Source organism: Pyxicephalus adspersus, chromosome 3 (genome assembly GCF_032062135.1).
Source record: "Pyxicephalus adspersus chromosome 3, UCB_Pads_2.0, whole genome shotgun sequence".
In the NCBI taxonomy this organism is placed as follows: Eukaryota; Metazoa; Chordata; class Amphibia; order Anura; family Pyxicephalidae; genus Pyxicephalus; species Pyxicephalus adspersus.
Genome location: NC_092860.1, coordinates 146,384,451 through 146,408,562, shown reverse-complemented (window position 1 = coordinate 146,408,562; position 24,112 = coordinate 146,384,451). Strand labels below are relative to the sequence as shown.

The window sequence follows — 24,112 nt, the reverse complement described above, 5'->3', positions numbered from 1 at the left end:
AGGTCATTATATACACCCACATTTTTATTTTGTTTTATGTATTTAAAATTATGTTAGTTTTTAATGTTTATTATTAATAAAATGTTATTTTTGTAATATACTGATGGTACTGGCTTTAAAAGTCCCGCTTAAAATTGATGTCTTTCATCGCATATGTTTTCCTATGAATGTTAGGGATGTGGCCTGTTTATGATAAAGAAATGTATATAGCTGGATGTTTCTTTAAATAAGTGCTGGGAATAAAATAACTCCTACATGTCTGTGTGGGATTTATATCATCCCGACCCAGCCAATCAAAATGGCTCAAGATCTTCTTTAGGAAGCAAAGAAGAAAGAAGGTGGCGGTGCCCTGCCGTGGAACAGGGATAGGTGAGTTATTGTGGGTTTAGTTCCTTTAAATTACCCAACAATGACCTGTACATATGTGTACATGATTCTGTCCTTTTGATCATTTCCACTTGATAGAAAGCGATGGGAAATAATCATTCATACACATAATACAAATACAAATTTTGCAACATGTTTACTCTATCCAGATGGAACCCAAAAATACTGGTCTCTTGGGATCGATTGCAGAATTTTGTTCAAATCTGTTCATATCCGCCTGTGTGTACTATGTTTAAGGCTTAGTACACACTTACAAGATTTGAAAATGTCTGAAAATCAGCATATAGGGGCACACAGACATTTGAAAGTTGGTTACTGCACAGATTTTAACCAATGCACCATTCCATGCCGTGTCTTTCTACAGATAACTGACTATATGACATTACCACTAGTAAAAAAAAGTCAGATTTTTTTCTCCATTACTAACTGTGCTGCTCTCCATATGTGCGTACTCCATCATTCATATGAATGACACATCCACACGTGGTCAATTGGAGATACAAATAAATGCCCCAACTTAAACAACTAATGTAAACCAATCCTTAGACCAAGCTTCATCTGCTGTGTCCTCTAGTTGCAAAATAAAGATTGTATATAATTTTTTTTTTTAATAGATTTCCTGCTATGGATCTTTGAGCATATAAAAGATCAAAAAGCAAGGTAAGATCTTCATGTCCTGCAAGAGAACTATTTAAGACAAAAGATTCACCTCTTCCCATGGTAGAGATGGCCTTGGAGGTAATTCCTAAATTGGAATTGATTTCCATGACATGGGCTTGACCCTGCATGCTTGGGCAATACAAGCTTTCAGGTTTATGATGTTTTATACACTGTGAAAGATCCAGCATGGAGACAATAGCCAGAAATGACCAACCTTAGCTATTAATCCCTTACGAAGACAGATTTGGGCATTGGCTGTCTATAGACCTAACAGTGTCAACTAGCCCTGGGACCCTTGTTCAGTCTCACTGTCATCCATTAAATACGATGATGATCATGTTTGTTTTCTACCTGCAGAGTAAACCTTTAAAACTAAAAGGCCACCGGAAACTACAAGAGGTGAAGAAGGGTGTCTTCTCCACCCTGATCAGAACTTGGCAAATGTGGCAAAGCACACCGAATAACAGACTTGGTAATTTTAATATATATCTACATACTTCTATATTTTGCACTTCACGAACAACCAATTAATATTAATTGAAACATACAGTTTGAGAAGAAGGCAAAGTGCAGCAGACATTATCTTAAAGCAAACTGATTGGCTGAAAGCTCTACATTCTTCTTTGATTGGCTGATCAAGAGCTGACTGACCCTTCAGTGGCCTTTACAAGCTGCAGACACAATGCCGGTGTCCCTGTTCCATTTTTTTTATCAAATTTAATTGCGTCTTGTTTATATTGCAAGTATTTTTTCAGACAATAAATATTAAATAATTAAAAAATAGGCAAAAAAATATATGAGATTGATTTATACCCTTTAGCTGTTCTTGCCTTCAAATCCCTTTGTCTCTGCTTACCATTCCTGAATACTGACATTTTGAAAGAGCAAGGTATTTAAGCAATAATGACTTCCTTCTCATAAAACGCTAAAGCCTCAATTATTTATGGTTAGCTGAATTTTTATAACCCCCCATTCTAACAAGCACTGACTTTTTTATACTCTGCTATTAAATGTACTTTTTTATTTGTAAAAACCTTCAGCATTCGGGAAAGGAAAATAGATTTTTTTTTCTATGAAAATGTACCTTATTTAATCTGTTCCTTTTTCCTATCTACTGCATGCACATGTCTGTTTAAACATTTTTGTTCTTTAAAGGAAAACTCCACTTTCACTAAAATGTTTATGCAACTTCTGTGGTTCCTATGTGAGTCAGATTGCAAGGTAATTTTATTAAAATCTGCTTTTCAATTTCAATCTGCATAAACTGTGATTTCCTTCAATTATCAAAAAATGTTCAAATGTTCCTTTCTTGCAATATGGTAACTTAAGGTACAGAACGCCCCCACAAATGTCATTTTTCTTAATGTAATTGGAAATCTGTATTGAAATTTTAGGCATTCTTCTGTATTAGGAATTAAATATCTGGTGACAAATTCTTTAAACGTCATTTTCTTCCAATGGGATGCAGAAATGGTAGCTTTTCTCATTCCAACTCTGACCAAAGGTTGTATAACAAAGGTAAACCTCCCCTTACTCCCTTTTCAGAAATAAGCCTGTAAATTATGAAACAACAATTTCTGCAAAATAGAAAACGGTATAAATCTGGAAAAACTGGTGAAAGTGTATAAGCTTATATTCAAGAAGAATCATAAAAAGGCCAGCACCTGATTTAGAAGACGCCAAAAACAATATTCTCATTGAAAAGTATTCTCCATATAAGGTACAGTAAGTACATTTTATTATTGTCTTGGTTAGCTATGCTTCGGGGTCAAATCTATAGGAATTGGGTATTTTTGATGATAGTTCAGTGGTGGAGCAGCGCAGGGTACAGCTGTGATTACAAAAAGCCATTTGCACTGCACACTTTCTGCAAAACAACGAGATTCATTTCCTCTGCCTGAACACAACCTACCTTCCAACGTTTTTGTTTCCAGCAGCTTAGATGATAAGATATAGGAGGAGGCTTACAAATTATGTTTTGCACAGTAGCATGTTTTTTTGTTGTCACAAAGCTGAAAACATCTCTTGTATTATAGCATATAAAAAGCAGTAATGGTAATGCAATGTGGCCATTCCACCCCTCTCCATTAATGGGAGGTTAGCATTGCTTTTCTTCTTGCTAATGTAATCTCAAATGAAGACACACTGACCTGTTCTGAATACCCTTAAATTGTTCTTGAGGATTGAAAAGACTAATTTACGACACAATAAAGTGGCCCCCCTCTTGACACTACCTTTTAGCTCTTCTCTCTCTATTTGTAAAAGGACACACTCGCTTTTCCTGGCAGATCTCCAGCCCGTTACATATGGCTGCATTTGCTCACTTCATTTTTACTTGTAAAGCTTTTACCTACTCCTATACAGCCTTACTTCTATGTGGCATTATGGTAATATTTTCAAACATATTTATTTTCAAACTAGATATGTTTTCATTCCGTGGTCTGGACTGAACAGATTTTTGCTGGTTGATTTGAATAGTGCATACACTAAGCTGCATACACACGTGCAATAATTATCCTTGGAAAGGATCTTTCACGATCCTTTCCACTGATGAAAGACTGAAAGATGCATGCCAGAGCACTGTATATACAGGGATTAACAAGTGCCGTACATACATAGCTGTTCTGCTCTATAAAAACAGGAGGGGGGAGAACAAGCAAACGGCACCACGCTGAGCTCTCCCCCTTCACTTATATTGTAGTGGTTCGTCATTAATGGATCCGCCAGTTGGAGGATCCATGAAAAATGTCGGAAGAACACTGTATACATGTCAGATTCTCATCCAATACCAGCCCTGAAGTGATAATCAGACGAGAAACATCCGACGTGTGTACGTAACCTAATATGTTTTAGAGAAATATTATGTATTTTACTATATATTTTCAGTTGAGGTTATAATATTTACAATAATATTATTACGATATATTGGTTTTTATTTGCTCTTCCACATTTTTAATAATATATGGTTTATAATAAGTTAATAAATGCTGCCTCTAAGGGATAACAATATTTGAATGTATGAAAACACAACTTTATTTCTTATGGCTTGCCAGGTTTTGTATGACTCTCAGTTATCCAGAGGTGTATGGTTCTAGCTGCCCCCAGGCAATTACAGGAGTAGAGTTTTAGAGGCCTTCAGTATTTTAGAGGATTACAGTTTCAGCAGCCTCTAGTCATAAAAAGGGGTATGGCACCAGCAGGCCCCCAGTCAATTACAGGAGTAAAGTTTTAGAACCCCCCAGTCCTTTAGACAAGTATGCCTCCAGCAGCCCCCAGTCATCCAGAGGATTATGGCTCCAGTGTACCCCAGTCATCCACCAGAGTATAGTTCCAGTGTCCCCCTGCCATCCAGATTAGTATGGCTCCAATGGCACCTGGATATCCAGAGGAGTATGAGTCCAGTGGCCCCCTGCCATCCAGAGGAGTATCGCTCCAATGGCAACCAGTTACCCAGAGGGGTATAGGTCCAGTGGCCCCCAGGCAACTAGAGAAGTACTGCTCCAATGACCCAAAAGCCATACAGAGGAGTATAACTCCAGCAACTACTAGTTTTTGCTCTAGCGGGCCTGCCATTCAACTAGAGGAGCACAGCTTTAGCAGCCTTAAGCCATCCAGAGGAATACAGATCCACTGGCCCCCAATCATACAAAGCAGTACAGCTCCTGCAGTACGCAGTCAGATAGGGAAGTATAACTTTAGCAGCCCCCAGTCAATCAGATGAGTATGATTCCAGCATCACCCATTCAACTTGAAAAACAAAGCTTTAGCTGCCTCTAGTCATCCAGAGGAGTATGGCTCCAGTAGTCCCCAGTCAACTGGAGAAATACAGCTCCAGTTATCCCCAGTCATCCAGTGAAATATAGCACCAGCAGCCCCATGCCATCCAGATGAATACGACTCGGGAAGACTCAAGCAGCCACCAGTCACCCCGGAGTACAGGTCTAGTGGCCCCCATACATCCAGAGGACTACAACTCTTTCTATAGGAATAAATAGTGTGACAAATGCACAGAAGCTGTAGGTGGCAGTTATTTTTATTAGATGGGATAGGTGCTTCTGGTGGGTGTTAAAATAGGTGGCTGCTACACAGACCAAAGACTTTAAAATAACGCCTCAGTAAATGTAAAGATTTCCTTTAAGCTAATTTACTGGATATATATTTACAAAAAGATCAAAAGTCTTTAGTACTGCAGTCTTAGATACTAAATAAATGTTAACAGCAAATCAAAGACAAACATATTTGTTTAAGTTTATGTGGTTTTGGGGTTGTTTTGTTTTAACAGCTGAATAATATACAGAAGTGAAAGAGCTCACATTTTAACCTACATCATGTGTGGTAGTAAATATGCAATACTTTTAGAAGAATTATTTGACAGCAGGTTCTTGTTGACACTGCGATCCTCTGCTTAGTATACATTTAGTTTTAGACACTATTAAAGCAGCAGGGAACTGGATTACAATATCTGTTGTTTCTGTTGTCTGCAGCTGTTTAACAAGGGGGAGGCAGAGCTCACAAAATTCCTTTAAAGCCGAATTGAAGATTTAGTTTAAATCAGCAAAACATAGTCCAGGTGCATCAAAACAAAAGACGGTTTAATATCTTACAGGTTGCCTTCCAAAGAAAGTCGCAGCTTGAAAAACTTGTCTGGCAAGCAGCATTCACGTGGGGAGGCAGTGATCTCCCTGAAAAGGTCTGAAATGCCCCATAAAAAAGCTTTGAATGCACTTATATATCCATTATTGCTGTTGGGGAATATAACTATAAGTAAAATATTACACATATTACATTACAATCAACAATCACAAGCTTGGAGTCCAGTTTTACAACTATTTTTTTTTTAACATATCTATTTTATCCTTGATTTTATATATTTACACAGAGTTCAAAACATTCTCTATTTAACAGCAGCCAATTGGATGAGTTTTGAGGGTTACTGATAAGTAGTGGGATGGGTTGGTTTGTAGGAGGCTGCATGGGCAGTAACAGGGAGTGGAGAACTCCCCTGTCATTGCTCTTTTGTTCTAAAACCACAGACCAGCACGTGGAGCAGTCAATGCACATTGGCCAAATATACGTATGTTCTCTAGAGCGGGCATCCCTGTATAGCCAGAGCTGATGTTCAAGCATCTGCAAATTCAACCGTGAAGTTTGATTCCAGTGCTAGTAATGTTGGGGAAGTTGAGTTTACCAACAGACCTAGTTCTTAGTTAGGAACATAAACCAAGTCCTGATACTTGAAGGCTTAAGAGTTGCTCATTGCCCTATAGACCACAAAATGTATGCCTGAATAGGGGTAAGCAGCAGGCTTCCAGGGCTAAGCAAAGCCCTTTCAATTCCATCAGCCAACTGAGTGTAGGGTGTCATTGTACATATACAGGCAACCTCATTGGACAATTCCTATTTAGCTAATCTTCCTTTGTCTGAACAATAATTTGGAGAACCTGGATAGCTTGCTCACTGTTTGGCTGGTGAAACAAGTGTTTTTTTAATCAAGTAGAGTTGGAAAAAGCAGGAGCTTAAAAACAAAAGGAGGTAAATCCTTATAGTAATCACAAACTGTAAGTAAACTTTTATAACTCCTTCTAAACAAACAAACATTGTAACTGGGAAGATGATTAGTAGCAAGGTGGAAAGTTTGGTTCCATGCACAAGCTGCCACATGTATGCACTAATGGAGCAACAGCTCCTAGGTGAATACTGCTGTGACAGATGTGAAAAGTCGCCTTTCTGGTATCTCGCATTGGAGAGGTGGAGAAGGGCATTGCAACACTGAAATCAATGGATCACCTTGGGAGCGGTCTACTGTTTACTGAGCAGGCAGTTAATGGCTTAGATGTGGAGGGTGGGGAGGTTAATCAGGATGAACATGTAGGGAGTTGGGTTAATGTAACTAGAGGGAGTGGTAGGGGCCCCCAGACAATGAAGGCCAGCCCTGTGTTTGAGCACCCCAACATGTTTGCAAAGTTATGTCAAGATGTGCAGGTGGCAGACCCAGTGGTGGCAACTCAAGATGTTACTGCTACCCCTAACAGCCGGGAGAGCAGCACATCTAGTAGTGGTGGGGAGGGAAATGCAGGAAGGAAAAGTCAATTGGTAGTCATAGTGAATTCTATGGATAGAATAGTTTGTCGCCTGCATCCCTTCAACCGAATGGTTTGGGGTCTCCCCGGTGCCAAGGTTCGCAACTAAACTAATAAAAGGAATGGAGGAGCTCAGCTATGAAGAGAGATTAGCTGAACTGAATCTATTCTCCCTTGAGAAGAGACGTATAAGGGGGATATGATCACCCTGTATAAATATATAAAGGGTCCATATAGAGAACTATCTTCCCAATTATTCACTTTAAGATCATTACAAAGAACAAAAGGGCCTCTTTGCGTCTGGAAGAAGTTTAGTTTAAGCTCCGGATAAGGAAGGGATTCTTCATTGTAAGGTCTGTGAAAATGTGGAAACGGCTCCCTCAGGAAGTAGTTTCAGCAAATACTATAGATTGCTTTAAAAAAAGCTGGATGTTTTTCTAGAAGCACAGAATATAACTGGGAATTAAGGCTTTCAAGTAAAAAAAAACAGACTGTTGATTCAGGGAACATCCGATTGCCTCATCGAATCGGGAAGGAATTTTTTTCCCCTGTTGAAGCTAATTGTACCAGGGTTTTTTTGCCTTCCTTTGGACCAGCTATGTCTTTTAGGGTTTTATACCTGGGATATATATTTATTTCCATAGTGGTTGAACTTGATGGACTTATGCCTTTTTTCAACCTAACCTACTATGTAACTATGTAACCTAGGGCCAGAGCAACTTAATGGGTTTCACTAGAGACATCATGTAGTCAGAATTTTCCTAAACAGAAACCAATGATTTTTAGATATGCTGGAATGACCCAGTGGTACACTGATAAAGGAAAAGAAAATTAACATAGCCTTGAGCAATAGCGGTACAAAAAGAGGTTTCATAACCTAGGACACTAACCTAAAACTGAAGAATTCTGGATACGGGAGGCTAGCCTTCTTTTTTTACCTAGTATGCAGTCAACCTGGGGGGGGCGCTATATACCCATGGTTACTAAAATGTTCCCTTACATGAGCAACAGAGGAATACTTAAGCCACAGATACCCATATTACATATTTCTTTTATGCCAAATGTTTAGTTTAGAGTGGAATAAAGCTTTAAATATGAGTTTGTAAACACATGTATTTTAGAAAATAATACTCCACATTCTGTATTCATTAAAATGTTTTCTACAGCTAGCTATTTTATGAAGTGGCTTTTAACTATTGAACACTTCATAAAAACAGCTTTTAAATTGCACAAAATGCTTTCAGGATCATTATTTACTCCCACAAGGGCACGCTTTTTCTTTCCATCCCCATTATTTGATAAAACTCCATATGAAACACACATCCGGGGAGCGATATCGAGGTAGGAACTGAAACTTCCTGGTTATCATTAATTCATAACCACATAATTTGCAACCTGGGATATCACATTTTGTTTGCAACCCATCCCAAGTGAACCTTTTAATAGGAAACTAATAACAAAGTGAGCATGTAGAATGTCCTGAGTTGTGCTACAGAGATAGAAATTATCTAATTAGTTGTGTGGGTTTAGTAATTCATGCTTAAAATTGGATAATATTTGTTCGAAATGTGGAGCAATGTATTACTTACGTTACATTTTAATTTTGTTGTCCCACCTTCCCTGCCATGGCAAGGTAAAGCCTGGACTTTAGGCATGATTCGAGGGATTTCTGCAAAGTTTTGCTGAGTGAACATTTTTTCAAGGTTTGAATTATTATGGTGAGAAAATGCATCCGGAAATGTTAGTATTACATGATTCATTAGATTTCACAATTTATATTAATAAGACATACTTTCCAAAATGATTTGTACTAAAATTTAACATTGCCATTACTTAATGTGCCAGCTGTCAAAATTCCAGAGCAGTGTTTTTCCAACCAGGGTTCCCCCCGAGGTTACTAGGAGTTATTTGAGCAATGAGCAGTTTGTGACTCTCAAGATATATACATGATCTTTCTGGTTATAAATTAGGGTGACATTCGTCACAATGGCTAGCAATGTAAAAGGCATTCTTCCAAGTGACCATGATCTGTGGATATATTAATTATAGCAGTGGTTTCCTGAGGAACTGAAAGTTATTTCAAAGGGTACCCTCATATTAAAAAGGTTTAACAAGGGTTGAAGGTTGAAACACTGTTCTAGACTGTTTTGAGAAAATCTAACTAACCCCCGTTCATGTTTTTGGGTTATGTCAGTAAGGTGGCAAGTTTGCCAACTGTATCCTAAACTATAGTTGGTTCTAGTTTATAGCCCATGGTCAGAAATCTCCACTTTTCATAGGTGAAGTTTCTCCTGGACCATGGCTCATAAGAAGCCAACTGCCCAAATGCAAGGCACCATGCCCATGTATTTAAAAGACTCTCTTCCCTTCCCCCGTCTCGGTCTGGCCCTTTGACTTGGCCAGTCAGGCTTCTTCTTCTTCGTACTGTTCTCTTCCCTCTCTGTTCTTTGACAGTTATCTCTGTTCTCTTGTAATGGAATCTACCAGGTCTATATAATTCTTTTTGGTATCCCCTTAAAATTGGAGTGGCCACTATTTATTGTGAACATTATAATATTATTGGACTCCGCTACCCTTGATCTTGTTACTATTTATACTCCTCTGAAATTACATTTTGTTGATTTGTTTTTTCTTTTGTTTTCTCTTTTCTTCTCTTTTGTCTTTTTTTCTTCTTTTTTCTTTTGTTTTCTCTTTTCTTCTCTTTTGTCTTTTTTTCTTCTTTGTTTTTTCTGTTTTTTTATTTGGTTTTATGTTGGATACACCTTTCTGTAAACCTCAATTGCTTTATTTTTAAAACAACTATGGCTGTTGGACCAACAGTTGGAAAAACTGTCCTGGTAATTACTTTACCCCTTTAACACCCCCTTAAAAATGGCTTAGCATGTAAGGGTTGTGATGGAGCCATGTATAGCTGAATACATTAGGTTATTTTATGTTACATGTTATTTGCTGTGTTGTTTCCTGTCTTGTATCCCTAATGGGATCCCTTCTTGTTTATGATTTAACAGATGAACAAAAAAAGATGATGAAAAAACTGACTGATGTAATTAAAATCATGTTGCAGTATTTGAAAAGTTATTATTTTTTCCCTTCTAATTACCGTAACCACCATTTAGCCAACATATGCTTTTTTTTTCACAAAAAAATTTGGCAAAAAACTTTTTTATTTTAATTGTCGGCTGGACAATTCTACTTTGCCCAAACTTAAATGTTATTTTTTGGTTGTTTACAATTGTAATTTGAAGCTTTTAGTGGCTTGTTTAAAAATGTCAATTTGATTTAGTGTATTTTATTGTGTTTTGTTGTAAAGTAATACATAACATTAAATTTTACAAAACAATCTTATTTAAAGGTACAAAAAATGTATGCCCTGTTTTCTTAATATTATCCAGGTACCATAAGTATAACCTCTTCTCTGTACCCAAAGGATCTCCTCTGCCATTCTTTGGAATTCAGCACTTTCTAATTACACCGCCTGTTCCCTCCATAATTATATAATGATGCAGCTTCTAAACTGAACTGGTGTAAAACATAAGTGTTCTTGTTATAATTTGAGCTCCTTGTGCAGATATACTCCAATATTTTGTCGGCAAATAATTCACCCAGTGGACCACAAGCACATGGAACGAACATAGCAAGCAGTTGAATACTTAGTTGAAATACATACATGCTTACTAATAAAAGTGCTAAGATCATTCTGCTACTACCTAGTCAACCATTTCCAGGCTTTTTCAAAAATACCAGTTCTACTAAAAGACAAGTACATTGACACTGATTTATTGTCCATTGAGGAGGCTGGAAGAAAAGAGGTAATATACTAAGCTTATATACTGAACCAAGTATTATTCTCAAGCTACATGTATCACCCATATATATATATATATATATATATATATATATATATATGGGTGATACATAGTATATATACTATCACCAAGTATAGAAAATGTCTGTAAGTTACAGTCTGTTTGAATGTCACTTTAACATTTGTTATTGCAGTCGTTATTTGGTTATCATAGCCATAGTGCTGTAGAATGACCACAAAAACATTAGTTTTAGTTATATTCACATTATGCATCCTTACCGGTAACCGGGGCATATATAAATATGAAAATGCTTGCACATTCTCCCTGTCTATCAATTTGAAACATTTAAAAAATAGGAGAATTTGTTTATATTTATAGCTCAGGACAAGCTGGTATTGTCACATGCAGATGTCAAGTCAATAGCAAGAATTAGGCAATTTAGAAGTATCCTGACAACTGCAAGGAGGATCTTACATCAACTTTTTAATCACTTGAAATGGAATGCAGGGTAAGCTTGGAAATGTTCTTGTTCAAACGTTGAAAATTAAAAGGTATTAAACACCATTCAGTCTAGTGTACTTTCCCTTATTTTAGCTTCCTATGTTATACAGAAGCACTCATGCCGAGAGAGGGAGGGAACACTGTCATAGTGTGAGTTTCACCCTTTGCAGAAATAAGACAATTACAAGAGTATCATGATGTAAGCACTTGAGGGCTCAGAGAAACATGACTGCTTTAAATTGGAACAGCAAGACTAATGGTTTGCATTGTAATTGTCTAACCTATATGATATATAAGCTAAAAGAGTTTGCATTAAAATGTCCAATTGGTACACACACATCTGTTAGTGAAAACATTACACCTTTGACATTTGACAAGTGAGGTGAATAACATTGATTATCATGGTATGTCACCTGTCAAGTTGAGGGAAATATTAGGCAACAAGAGAACAGTCAGGTGAAGGAATGTGTTGGAAGCTGAAAAAATGGGCAAGAGCAAGGATCTGATCAACTGTGACAAGAGCTATATTGTGATAGGTAAAGAACTGGCTCAGAATATCTTCAAAAAGTCAGGTCAAGAGGGGTATTTCCACTATGTAGTGCTTAGTACCTTCCAAATAAATGCAACCGGTAAACATAGAATAAGGTCATAGAAGACCAGGATTCATTGATAGATGTAGGATGGAAGGTTGGACCATCTTGCCAGATCCCACAGAAGAGCTACTAGTACACATTGCGGAAAAAGAAATGTTGACCTAAAGGAAAAGGTGTGAACAAGTGCAAATGGAGCTGCATACCTGCAAAGCAGTTGGGATGGCCTTGCTGACCAATGTCCACCTACAATGGTAATGTAGGCATCAGAACTGGATCTTGTGGATGGGTAGGTTAGGTTACATGATGATGGATTTTGATTAAATTTGTGCTGCATGATCCTTTATGACTGTTACATTTTTTACCCATCAGTCCCAGCCAAATGGGATTGCTGTTCAAACCCAGATGTCAGATATCTGGCTACATTTTTCTGCTTTTGGCCATTCTAGAACATGCTTATGTTGAGTATTAAAGGACCCCCGTCCGAGTATATACATTCACAATGCACAGGTTGACTTGATGTTTTTTCTGTCCTTGGATAAAACTGAATTGTGTGTAGAAAACGTAAGAGAACATGAATACCAAACACAACAAAGAATGTAGTAGATGAAGCTAAGGACTTGTTGCTGTCTGTACCACCACTGGAGAGGGTTGGCTTTGCTATTTTTCCTGTTGACTTTATTCACTTTGACAAAAATCTAAAATGTAACCTTGAAACTGGAGGTGATAAAAAATCTTTATCTTGAACCTGATCTTTTCTAAGGACAAGTGGAATATCTTCCAATGAGCACACTTGATCTGTTCTGGATGTTGGACTTCTCGACAGTTTAAAGACATTTCATCCTAATTTCTATAAGCAGTACCTTGAAATATCTATTATTCTCTTGAATTTTATGGAAAATGTCAGTGCACTTTCTTTATCTAGACACTTCTGTGCTCACAGCCTTATTACTTTTCATCTTCAGTCTGAGAATATCGAAGGCATGACTGCTTTTGAATGCCAGTCTCACAAGATTAAAATGAAGGCTGAGGATGTCATTGTACTCCTTTATGTTCTCTTTGCTGGAGAGGAAGTTATACCTTGAGATCTATAGTGCAAGTATTTCTTTTTCTCTGCATAATTCATTCTGTTCAACTATGATTTTCCTCCCCAATGTCCCATACTGCCCATGTTACTATCTACCCAGTCACCATTACGGCCAAGATGGACACTGCCACATAAAAACACTGTGCAGAACAAGACATGGAAATTAATCCTTTACAAGAAGTATTGGTGATTAGATCCTTGACTTTTTTAAGAAAAAGCTTTCTTGATTCAGGCCACTTATAAGCGAAAAACTTTCACAAGTATAATGAAAACTCTTGAGTAGAGTAAACACAAAAACTGCTTTTGCTAGAACAGCTTGATTTTTACAAAACAGGCATCCGCTACGGTCAATACTTGCTTGATAAATGTACCACAACCTGAATTTTATGAATAGTGCAAGTTTTCTTGCAATAGAAATTTTATTGCTAAAAGAGTATAGATATTTACACAGCAAAGGTGTTGCTGACATTTTTATTAGGCTGAAGTTCTTTCTTAACGTAGAAAGAAAATACCTAAAATGTGAGCGCCTTTACAGAATTCCGTTTGCTTCAGACTATTACCAGGCCAGCTAAATAAATTCACTAATGCCTAAGCCAGTGTAAAGGATTAATATCATTATGACTGTCTTGTGTGGCTCAGCTTTAGATGTTCATTTAAATATCCACAGAGGCATCGAGAGAAAGTCGAGAGATAGAAGAGAAAAAAAAGGACACGGTTCACTTCAGGTGAAACCTCCATTTCAGAAATCTACAGAAATAGCCAGTTAGCGAGACAAGCTGCATTTGGCGAGGTGCTTGCAGAGGAAAGCACTGTAAAACTAGCTGAATATGTTATGTTACAGCGTGACAAATGAGTACGATCTTTCAGCATGAAAACTGTCTTTCTCTGTCCAACGTTATAAAGGATATTTAGCTGTCCCGGCTAAAATATTGTCACTTCATTGCCGACACAGCAGGGAATACGCAGTTCAAGCCGTTTCTGAAACTTTGTATAGCACAACAAGTGTGTGTTATTTACTGGAGAGAAAGAACAGTTTAGGTCATTAGTCCATAAAAGTTGGCAAGCCCACTCTACTCCCGGAAAACAGTAGTTATCAGGAAAATGAAAGTTCAAGGAGATAATCCTTCCATCTCAAGCCAAGGGTAAATGGAAGACCTGCATTTCTGCCAGTCTCAAGTGATCCTCCACTTCAGCAGATATAACGTTGGATAAATACTTTGGCCTTTGGTCAAACAACAACACAAAAGCGAGTTTGGAGCAGCATTCTCTCCAGAAAATATACATCCTCCCTTTTGTTACCAACACATTCAGCAATGCTGTTAACATAGCTTTATGTAGGTAAGATTTGTTTTTAAAAACCTTTAATGGGAAAAACCTTTAATGGGAAAACAGACAGAGAGCACAGCCATATTCGTAGCGCATTGGTTTCCATCATGGTTACAACAATACATCTCTCCCCTAGCTATGATGATATAACTGTGATGAGGTCATTTCACTGTTCTTTTCTACTATCAATGAGCTACTAAAATATGCAAAAACTGATGTCATATTGCAAAATATTGCACAGATTACTGTCACACCTACCTCTTTCTCACTAAAGTGCAGTCACCTTTCACCTGCGCATGCCGGCAGTTCTGACGCTGGACGTGCCTCTGTTTCCAAGCTTTATCAATTCCGTCCAATCTGCTGGCCAATCAGAAAATAGCCTCTTGACCAGCCCTGACTGTTTAGCTAGCTCACAGACTACACTTAGTGTTTGTGCAACGTGTGTCCATTGTGCCGAGCCCCTAGTTCTGTTCACCTGGTGCTTAATTCAGTGTTTCCTTTGTCCAGCTCCCATGTTAACCCCTCGTTGTCCAGTCTTTTGGTTCTCAGCCAACTTCCCTGTGCTGTTCCAGTGTTCCTGTCTGCCTGTGGATATCCCTGAGTCACCTGTGCCTCCTGTTGCTTCCAGTGTCACCTGTGTTCCCTGTGCCCACATTGGCCCCTGTGTCACTAGTGTCTGTCTCCTAGAATCTCCCTGACTATTGAGCCCTGGTGTGTGACCTAACCTCTCTTGCTTGCTGCTTGCCTCGACCCCAGCCTTTCTTGACTATCCTTCTGCATTGTGATTTGGTATCGTGTTTTGTTCTCTATGGTGTGCCCAAGGACCGCAACCTAGCAGTAACCAGCCGCGCAACATTCTTACAATCAAAGGCTCTGGAGAAAACCTGGTTTACTGCTTGGACTCTGTTGCTTTAGCCCATCTCAGGGCTCACAACACCTCCATGCAAGCTGTAGCACCCCCTAGTGGTTCTGTTTCTCCACACGTGACATTTATGGGTCTGTTTTTTACTAATATTATCATGAAAAATTTAATGAAACGAAAAGAAGGTATACAAACTGGAAGACATCGAGAAAACCACATCCAGCGTCCAGAAGAAGATTTATTTAGGAACAGCTGGGTAGGCCTGGGGATCAGCAACATCTCCTTACTATTCAACAAAATGGTCTCAGATTTAAGGATCTAGAACCATTCCCAGAGCTAACACAGAACTTTTTTGGATGGGTCCATCAGCTCCTTACTGTTAAAATGTCCAACGTACTAGGTTCTGCTCCTCAGTCATTGGACATCCAATTAATTATGGATAAACTTTGGTTATACTTCTTACACAGCCTTTTGAACTGGCTTAATGGTGGTTAGCAGATAAAAAGGGGAAAATCCCCCCTTTCAACCAAACTTTCTTCGACTTTTCATTACCATTTTCAAAGCTTGCATAACACCTTTGGATGTGGACTCCGGATAGTGACTGTTTTATTATCCAACCTAGTAAGATTGGCTCATCAATCTTAGGACAGTTAAATATTTATAGATAACATTTGGGTATACTTCTAAAACAAACTTTTGGAATGGATTTATAGTGGCTTGAAGATAAAAAATGGGCCTACCCGGCTATTTGAATGATTTCAGCCTTCGGGATCTAGAAAAATTCCAAAAGCTTACACATAGCTCTTCTGAATGGGGGCTTTAGATCCTCCACCGCTTTGTTTTGCAACCCACTAGGTTTAGCTGCTCAGTCATTGGCCAGCTAAATAAAAATGGATAATTTTTGTTTACACTTCTGCACAGCCTTCTGAAATAGTATAACAGTGGATCGGGGATATAAAAGAGGAAAACCCGGAGAAGACAACAATTTTAGAGAAAAAACAAATTATGATTGCCATTTAGAAGGAGGTTCCTGTAATAAAGACCAATCACTACCACTCTTTTCTTGAGCAGGGTGCTTTGTTTGTGGCAGTACTTCACAGGGAATAGGAAATCATCTATATATCAATTGTAAAAGCCAAATGGATAATCAAAAGGGGTATTTATGTCCAAAGATTCTGACCCTCCTAGATTATAAAAGACTATTGTGGGGCAGTAAATAATACAAAGTTGGGTTATTATTTTAAATCCAATACCTAGAGTTATTCTATGTACATGATGACAATTTCTAAAGTTCCATTAAAATGAATTTGTTCTAGTCTACTATCTGCTCTCTGTTTTTAATAGTTTTCATTATAAGAAAAAAAAAAGTATCAGTCAGTTTGGCAAAAATCAGACTGTAAATCTAAGTTTGAAATATGAAGCAATGTTTGCAAACTGTTTGGCTGTCCATGCAAAACTGAAATTTATAAAATCCCCAAACTGCAGGAACTCTGTCAAATAAATCTTGTGGGCTCAAACTTTTTCACATACACATGATTTAATCGTGTCAAATCTGCTGACAAGGAGTTTCAAAACATTTCAAGATGTGCTCATACTGTCTTTTATTTCCATCCATAGAAAAGTATCTAACAGTCTAGCAAATCTAACAAAAATGTGCTAAAATATATTACTCGCTATATTTTATTTGTATTCTTCATAGTCACATACTGGGTACCAGGAATTAGAGAACGAAGAAGGCAGACACACTTATTTGTTTCTATTTTGCCTTTTGCTTTTTTTTTACCAAGGATACAGCCATAGATTGGAAATTCCCAGCCATGGCCCTCATCAGATTTGCCCTACATGGTAAAGAGGAATTTTTTAAAAGATGAAAAAAATTGGGGACAAGGATAAAACCACAAATTGCGAATATACACAAGGACATTTATCTTGAAACAATAGCCTTTCAATGAGTTTATATCAACTCAATGAGCACAGTGGGTCTCTAAATAATATAATCTGCAAAATACTGAATTTAAGAGCTGGAAGGAGTTAAAAGAATTCTGTGGTGTTTCATAAAAAAATCTGTGCTGCATTTACAGAAACAGACGAATGGTTTCATAGCGTCCATGAATAGTGGATTATATATATATTTTTTTAATTATTTGAACTTTTTTTTTGTAAATTTGTATGTATATAAATAGACAACACTAATCACAACAGTACAAAAGTAATACAAAGTGTTCCATAACAATACAATCTTTTATCGTGTTTACCAGTCCTTAAGACAAAGTTATGCTTCAACATACAAATAGTGCTCAAAGATGGAAATATATGAACCCTCTTTTACAAATAAATTCTAATCTCAAAATATTCCAATAATAAGTAATACATATACTGTGAAAAAAAATACATATGGTGTCCAGGTGATATAAATGAATAATATATATGGTCTCTATAGGGAATAGTGGATTATAGGACATATATATCAATTTGGTGAAAAGTAAAACTAATATTTAACTCTAATTGTATTAATTATATTCTTATTTAATTATACAATTTACATAATATCATTTAATATTTAAAATAAGAAAAGAAGAAAAAAAAAATTAACTCAAGTTAGATTCAATGGGATTCATCCAGCATGTTCTGCCAGGATTAGTTCAATTTGTTATTCATGGAGTGAATGTTTTGGGCAGATCTTATTAACTACAGGAGTCTAAAATCAATGCAGAAATGTTTCAGTTAGCCACCAAAGTCCAATTTTTTAATAATATGACACTTCCTATAAATAAATAGGTTTTTCAATTGCAGAAAGCGAACAATGTTGGCATAAAATGTTAGACCACAAGTATAGTAAAAAGTACAAAAAAGATTTTATTAAAACATTATGAAATCACATACATATTGACAGTCAGATATAAAATATAAAAAGGGGGCTTTTATGCCCTACTTATTACTTTTGCATAAAAAGTTTAAACTCGACTTGTTTTACAGACGCTGAGGTCTGCTTCATCAGGAGTCATTTGAGACATATCGGTTTTGTACACATGAATATTATCTATGAAAAAGTAACAAAAATTACTTGCTGATGTACAATAAGTAAAAATGATTCTATAAAACTCCTTCACTTTTGGCTCTGGTAAGAGATTTCACTTCTACATGAGTAAGTAATGTATTAAAGGTATATTATGTCTCTAAATGTGGTACTCTGGATATGGCTTTGTAGGTGGTATTTTTGTTACTTTTTACTATAACTTTTGGTCTGAAATGTGATGCCTTTAAAATCTTGTATTGTTATCTTTCCACAGTTGAATAACTAACCGGAATCTATTGAGTCATTTGCAGATGATGAATGCTTTCCATGGTGCTGAAAAAGTACACAAACATGGTTTCAGTACTATTTAATTTTTGTTTAAGTACTATTCTTTTTCTTTTTTTTCGCAATATGTTTAAAACTTAGAGAAAAAGTAAAAGTTAGCACATTTTTATTGAAATTTAAATCTTAATCTCATGACCCAACAGTTTGACTTCAGCGACAAAAATCCATCATGCAGAATAAATTCCACTGCAAACATTTTTGTTCCCCAGACTGTGCATTATTGCTAAGAGAACAGAGCCTGGAAGTAGTTAAATTGAGTCAGTGAATCACTCCAGCCTTGGAATTAAATCTAAATGAATGAATTTAGAGGTAATGTGTATTTGGCCTAATGATGAATCTAGCTTTACAGAGAGCTGCCAAGCATTGTAGAACTAATATGTTCCATTACTTAGGTATTCCTGCAGGAAATAATGCAGTTTACAAATGTTTATCCAGCGTTACACGAGCCATAGAGTACACCTTTAACGTATTAGCGCTTAATTGAGGTCTTTATTGATAAAATTAAACTGTGCCCTTTATTTTTTTGCTGAGCTTGCAGATATCCTTTTGAGGAAAAAAAAAAAAAGTTCTACCTTTAACCCTATTTCCATATTCCTTCTTCCATTAATTCTCAAATCAATGTAATGTAGGCTATTTGTAGTGGTTACTCTAAATGTTTCTTGGGCTTTATAACATGGAGGGATTCCTGAAATAACTTTCAGATCTTCAGGGCACCCCTGCTATAACTACTATATCTAAATATCACAGTAGATTAGCGTGGTGATCATTGGGAAAAATACCTTTTACATTGCTGACCATTGGAGAAGAATGTCATCCTTATGGATAGCCAAAAAGATCATTGGTACCACCTAAACTGACCTAAGAGGTACAAATTGCTCATTGCTGAAGGAACCCTTGTAAATAATGTAAGGAATCCTAGGGTTACATAAAACCCTGGTTAGGAAACACTGTTTTAACCCAATTTATGGTGTGAGGAAATTAAATGATTTTGTAGGTATGGACAGAATTTACACCCAAACCTCCCCATCTAGAGTTAGTCCCAACATTCAGCTTTTTTTCCTTAATTCCGTTTGAGCACCAAAACATTATCAGGCTTCCAAAAACTCTTATAGAAAAACCTGCTGGGAGCAAATTAGGGAATTTATCTCACAAAACTAGGCTCTAGAATATTTGTATATGTTATATTATTATTGTTCCTATCTCTATTAAAGACATATGACTATGATAGGGACATTCGATTGTGAGCCCCCTTTAAGGGACAGTTAGTGACATGACTATGAACGTTGTAAAGCTCTGTGTTATATGTCAGCACTATTTATAAAACAAGATATTAAAATAATAATAATAAATCAGCTGCTTACAGTGATCAATGTTGCCAGTTTGGTGGCATCAGTTACAGGACAGGCTAATAACATTCAAATTTAGTTGACATACTTGAAAAATATGGCTTTGCAAAAGGCCACATTGGATTTAATGAGGACCACCCAATGGTACCTTAGTTCCAACAATACTATAGGAATTTATTGTATAAAGGATGACAGTGTTGGAGGTCATCCTTTTTATATCCAGATCATTTATAAATTGCTATATTTTTGTAGCTTTTTTGAGTGTTTCTTGAGTACTTTTCAAAAGTTTCATTATGCAGTTACCCTCTGGTTCCTGCACTCAATTTTTAGCACCTTCCTCTGCATGATATCATTTCCCCCTTTTTTAATTTGAGTTATGTCTTTCTTTCCTGCAAGAGGCATACTGGGGTGAAGAAAGTAATATTTCTTTTGACCTCAGAAGATTGACATCCACCACATAATTTTTGTATCAGTTTGACTCTACCTTCAATAAATGATATTCGGAGTATTTTAGTAAGTTCAGCTATCTGACAAAGATTGTCTCTCTGCTCTAATGAGGCCAGGCATAGAGGTCTCAGGGGAAAATAAGTCACTATTACAAAATTTGGAGTCAGAATGGCAACTCCAATATTACTGCAATATTTTATATATATGATATATATAATAACAATGATAACAAGAAGTAAAGCAAAACTTTATATATTTTATTGACCTATTTATTAGGTTTTATATTAAAAAAATAATAATAAATTGATATATATTAACAAAATTCCAAACATATCCAAAAATAAAACTGAACTCAGTTTGCTAAGAGCCACAAAGTTTTTAATAAACAGCCAGCTATCCCCTTGGCCTTCCCCTATAAAAACACATTTTCTCATGCCTGCTATATAAAATCTGCTTACTGTTCTCTAGAATGTACCATTCAGTTTATAGATTTGTAGATCACATTTTAAATGCTTTCATGTTATGTTTTCAGCTTCTCCTGAACTCTGTTGCCCTAGGCCACTGCCTCCATTATCTTTTACAGTGAACATAGCGCTGCAACTTCAATGATTAGGTTATCCGAGACTACAAGATACTGCAGGTTCCTTTATTGAGTGACACCTAACACAAAGCAATTTTCTTGCACTTATTATTGTAATTTCTGGCATATATCTATAGATTTATATCTCTGACCTCTTCTGTTGGAGCAGACATTGTCGTTGTTAAAACAAGCACTCCCCGCCATCATTCTGAATGTGTAATGCGTTTCTTACTCTTCAGATGTGTGACATTGTCTGACTTCTGGGCAGCGCGGTGCAATCACTCTATCTGTTTATTGACAAGGTGTCCGAGGTTAAGATGATGAAATTATACATTGGTGCTGATGGACAAAGTGATCATATATAGCTCGATGTGGCCGTTTTGCTGGGATTCAATGTCCTGCAGGGCTTTGGCTGATATAGAGATTGATGGTTATCTTCAGGATAATGACAAAGATGACTTACGATTCCAAATATAAGCCTCATTTCAAGAGATTGAATTTAAAGGGTAAGCACACCTTAAATTTAGGTTGTCTTATTCAAAAGTGCAACTCGTGGCTTATACCAGTGATGACTATTAGAAATGAAAACGGGGCACTTAACAAAGGGCAAGGGGCAATGAAATTGTTATATAATAACCCCTTGCTGTTTTTACTGCAATATTCATGTTGTCTACAAGAAACATGAAAGGGTTCTTTCCCATTCTTTACAAAAGAAAGTGTGGCTATACTTACACAGGTCAAGAGTCATGGGAGAATGTTACATTTTAGGAGCCAGGTTGGGGTTGACATATATGTATTACAGCAGAAATTATTTTCCTCCTTCCCCTATATTTATATATATATATATATATATATATATATATATATACACACACACAGAAACAGGGAAAGAGGAAGGAAAAAAAATAATTTTTGCTGTAATACATATATGTCAACCCAAGCAGACTGCTTTTTTAAGCCTTCTTATTATCTTATCTTATCCTATTATATCACACATATAATTGCTTTACAACTATTTTGATATAATCTATTAATGATAATAAACATTCCCATCCTGGTTATAATCTACAGCATCGTATGACTTTCTAAAACTTTCAAAAATTAAATGATGATTCATTGATTCAACAATATGATAACAGGGGTCCTGTACTTCCCTCTCATATATTTGGCTAATTAAAATATTATAAGGTGTGATTGGCTCTGTGATTATGGAAGGCAAGCCCTTGTACTCCTGTTAAGTTCTGTTTTAGGAAATAACCGAAATGGATAATATTCGTATCAACAAAGCATAGTTAAGTAAGCATCTGCAATGAAGTTTAAATACATCCTAGAGGTGTGGACAGGCTTTTGTTTTCAATAAAAAAAGAACAGCCTGGAGCTGTTGAGCAAAGGAAGGTGGATGAAAGGCAGCCATGACCAGGAGCATAGAGTAGGCTGAAATAAAAGCGAGGTCGTTAGGAAATGCTCTGTCCGACGACTCAGTGCTGTGCATCATCGCAGTTATAAACACTGTTCTGTCCAGCAATGTCTTTTGCAGCAGCCAGGAGAACTAAGATAGCAGCAGCCCCTGCTTCCCTTTAGTTGTGCAACCTGATGTAATTTTGGCATCCCCAGCATTTATTGTTAAGCTGTGCACAGCTGAAGGGGATTCTAGAGGCTGATCAGCTCCTGACTCAGTCCTGAAATGCTATTGGCTGCTGGGGCTTTATAGCCTGTCTGCTCTCAGTCACCAGTGCCTGGTATAGTGTTAGTTGGGCTTATGTTTGCTGGAGAGTATTCTGAGTATTTCTTTGTTACTGACCTTTGCCTGTTCCTGACATTCCGTTTGAACTCTGCCTGGACCGACCTTTGTGTGTGACCCCGACTCTGCTTGTGCCCTTCCCTTTGTACCTCGCTTGGTGTACTGATTTCTTGTGTTTTACCTTTGGCTTGTATCTGGATTTCCTGATAACTCTGTACTCTGTATTTGTGGTCTTCTTGTCAGCTGCTGGTCTATCTCCAGACACCATCCCTTGCGCACCAAGTCATGGGGGCAACCGAGTGCTCAGAGACGCAACCAGTCTCCCGAGGCTGAACAGGGGATGCTATAGGTGAAAACTGTGGTGTTAGATTGGGGGACTGGTATCTGGAGAATACTTGTACTGACCATGCCTTACAGAGGTTTAGATAGATAGATAGTTAAAGGATAGGGTGAAAGTTTAAAAAAGGGGAGGAGAAATGAGGAATTAAAAAGCAGAGGAGGGAGGAAGTAAGGGGAATTATTAGTAAGTAGAAGGAACAAGTTTCTCTTCCCCTTTGCCCTAATTTACAGTTGAGGGTCTGATGTAGGCTGGCAGTTGGGGTCCTCCGAGGACATCTGTAAATAGGTGTGGCAGAAGGTAGAACCATCATATGTGTGGGATCTCCAAAGGGTTATGGTTATTTAGGACTACCCTTAAGATGGTTTTAAGGAGGGGCTGCCAGTAGTGTACTCTTTCTCAAGCCAGTGGTGATGGTTTGGGCAGTTCCTCCAGGAGGTACGGTGCGGTGAGCATTGTCTCCAAGGGCTTACAACTGGGAAAGAGTAGTAGTTTTGGTAAAGGGTTAAAGTTAAAAAGGTTTAAAAGTTTGTAATGGTTATTGTTATTTATTGGTAATGTGATTACCATTATTGCCAAAGAGTTAGTTGTTGTAAAATGTTTAAATTTAGTTTGTGCCATTAAAGCAGTCTCCACAGCTATTTTCCCACAAGGATTGAGTTTGTGTCACTGCGTGTTGGGAAAATGGGGGTGGAGGGGAGAGAGAATGGAGAAGGAGAAGGGTTGGGTAAGTACTGTGTGTGGCGAACATCCTGTCTACTTAGGTCAAGGAGTTTATCTTTAGAAAGGTCTTCACTTTCTATTTCAGTCCTCTTCATATGACCGCCTGCTGCTGCCTTTGGGGGTTTTCATGCTCAAAAAATAAATTATTTTATGTTTATACTACTGCTCACCACTTTTCAGATTACAGCTGATTGAGGCTGCTAAGGTTATTTTGGCACAACTCAACTAAGCCTTGACATCAGTCACATTGCCTATTAGTTGCCTAAAATCTAAATCAT

General features: G+C 37.2%; 1 protein-coding gene and 1 long non-coding RNA gene across 5 annotated transcripts in view; one reads left to right on the top strand and one right to left on the bottom strand.

Annotated features, from left to right (window-relative positions):
* The window catches only part of CTNNA2 (catenin alpha 2), a 1,156,022-nt gene that overhangs the window by 650,432 nt on the left and 481,478 nt on the right, over nucleotides 1-24,112 (bottom strand). The window lies entirely within an intron of this gene.
* Nucleotides 1-24,112, top strand: part of LOC140327293 (uncharacterized) — a 54,147-nt gene that overhangs the window by 6,477 nt on the left and 23,558 nt on the right. For all 4 annotated transcript variants that reach the window (XR_011920016.1, XR_011920018.1, XR_011920017.1 and 1 more), the window contains exons 2-4: nucleotides 1,002-1,047; nucleotides 1,405-1,519; nucleotides 2,593-2,767. This is a non-coding gene — a long non-coding RNA (uncharacterized lncRNA). The remainder of the gene's footprint in view (nucleotides 1-1,001; nucleotides 1,048-1,404; nucleotides 1,520-2,592; nucleotides 2,768-24,112) is intronic.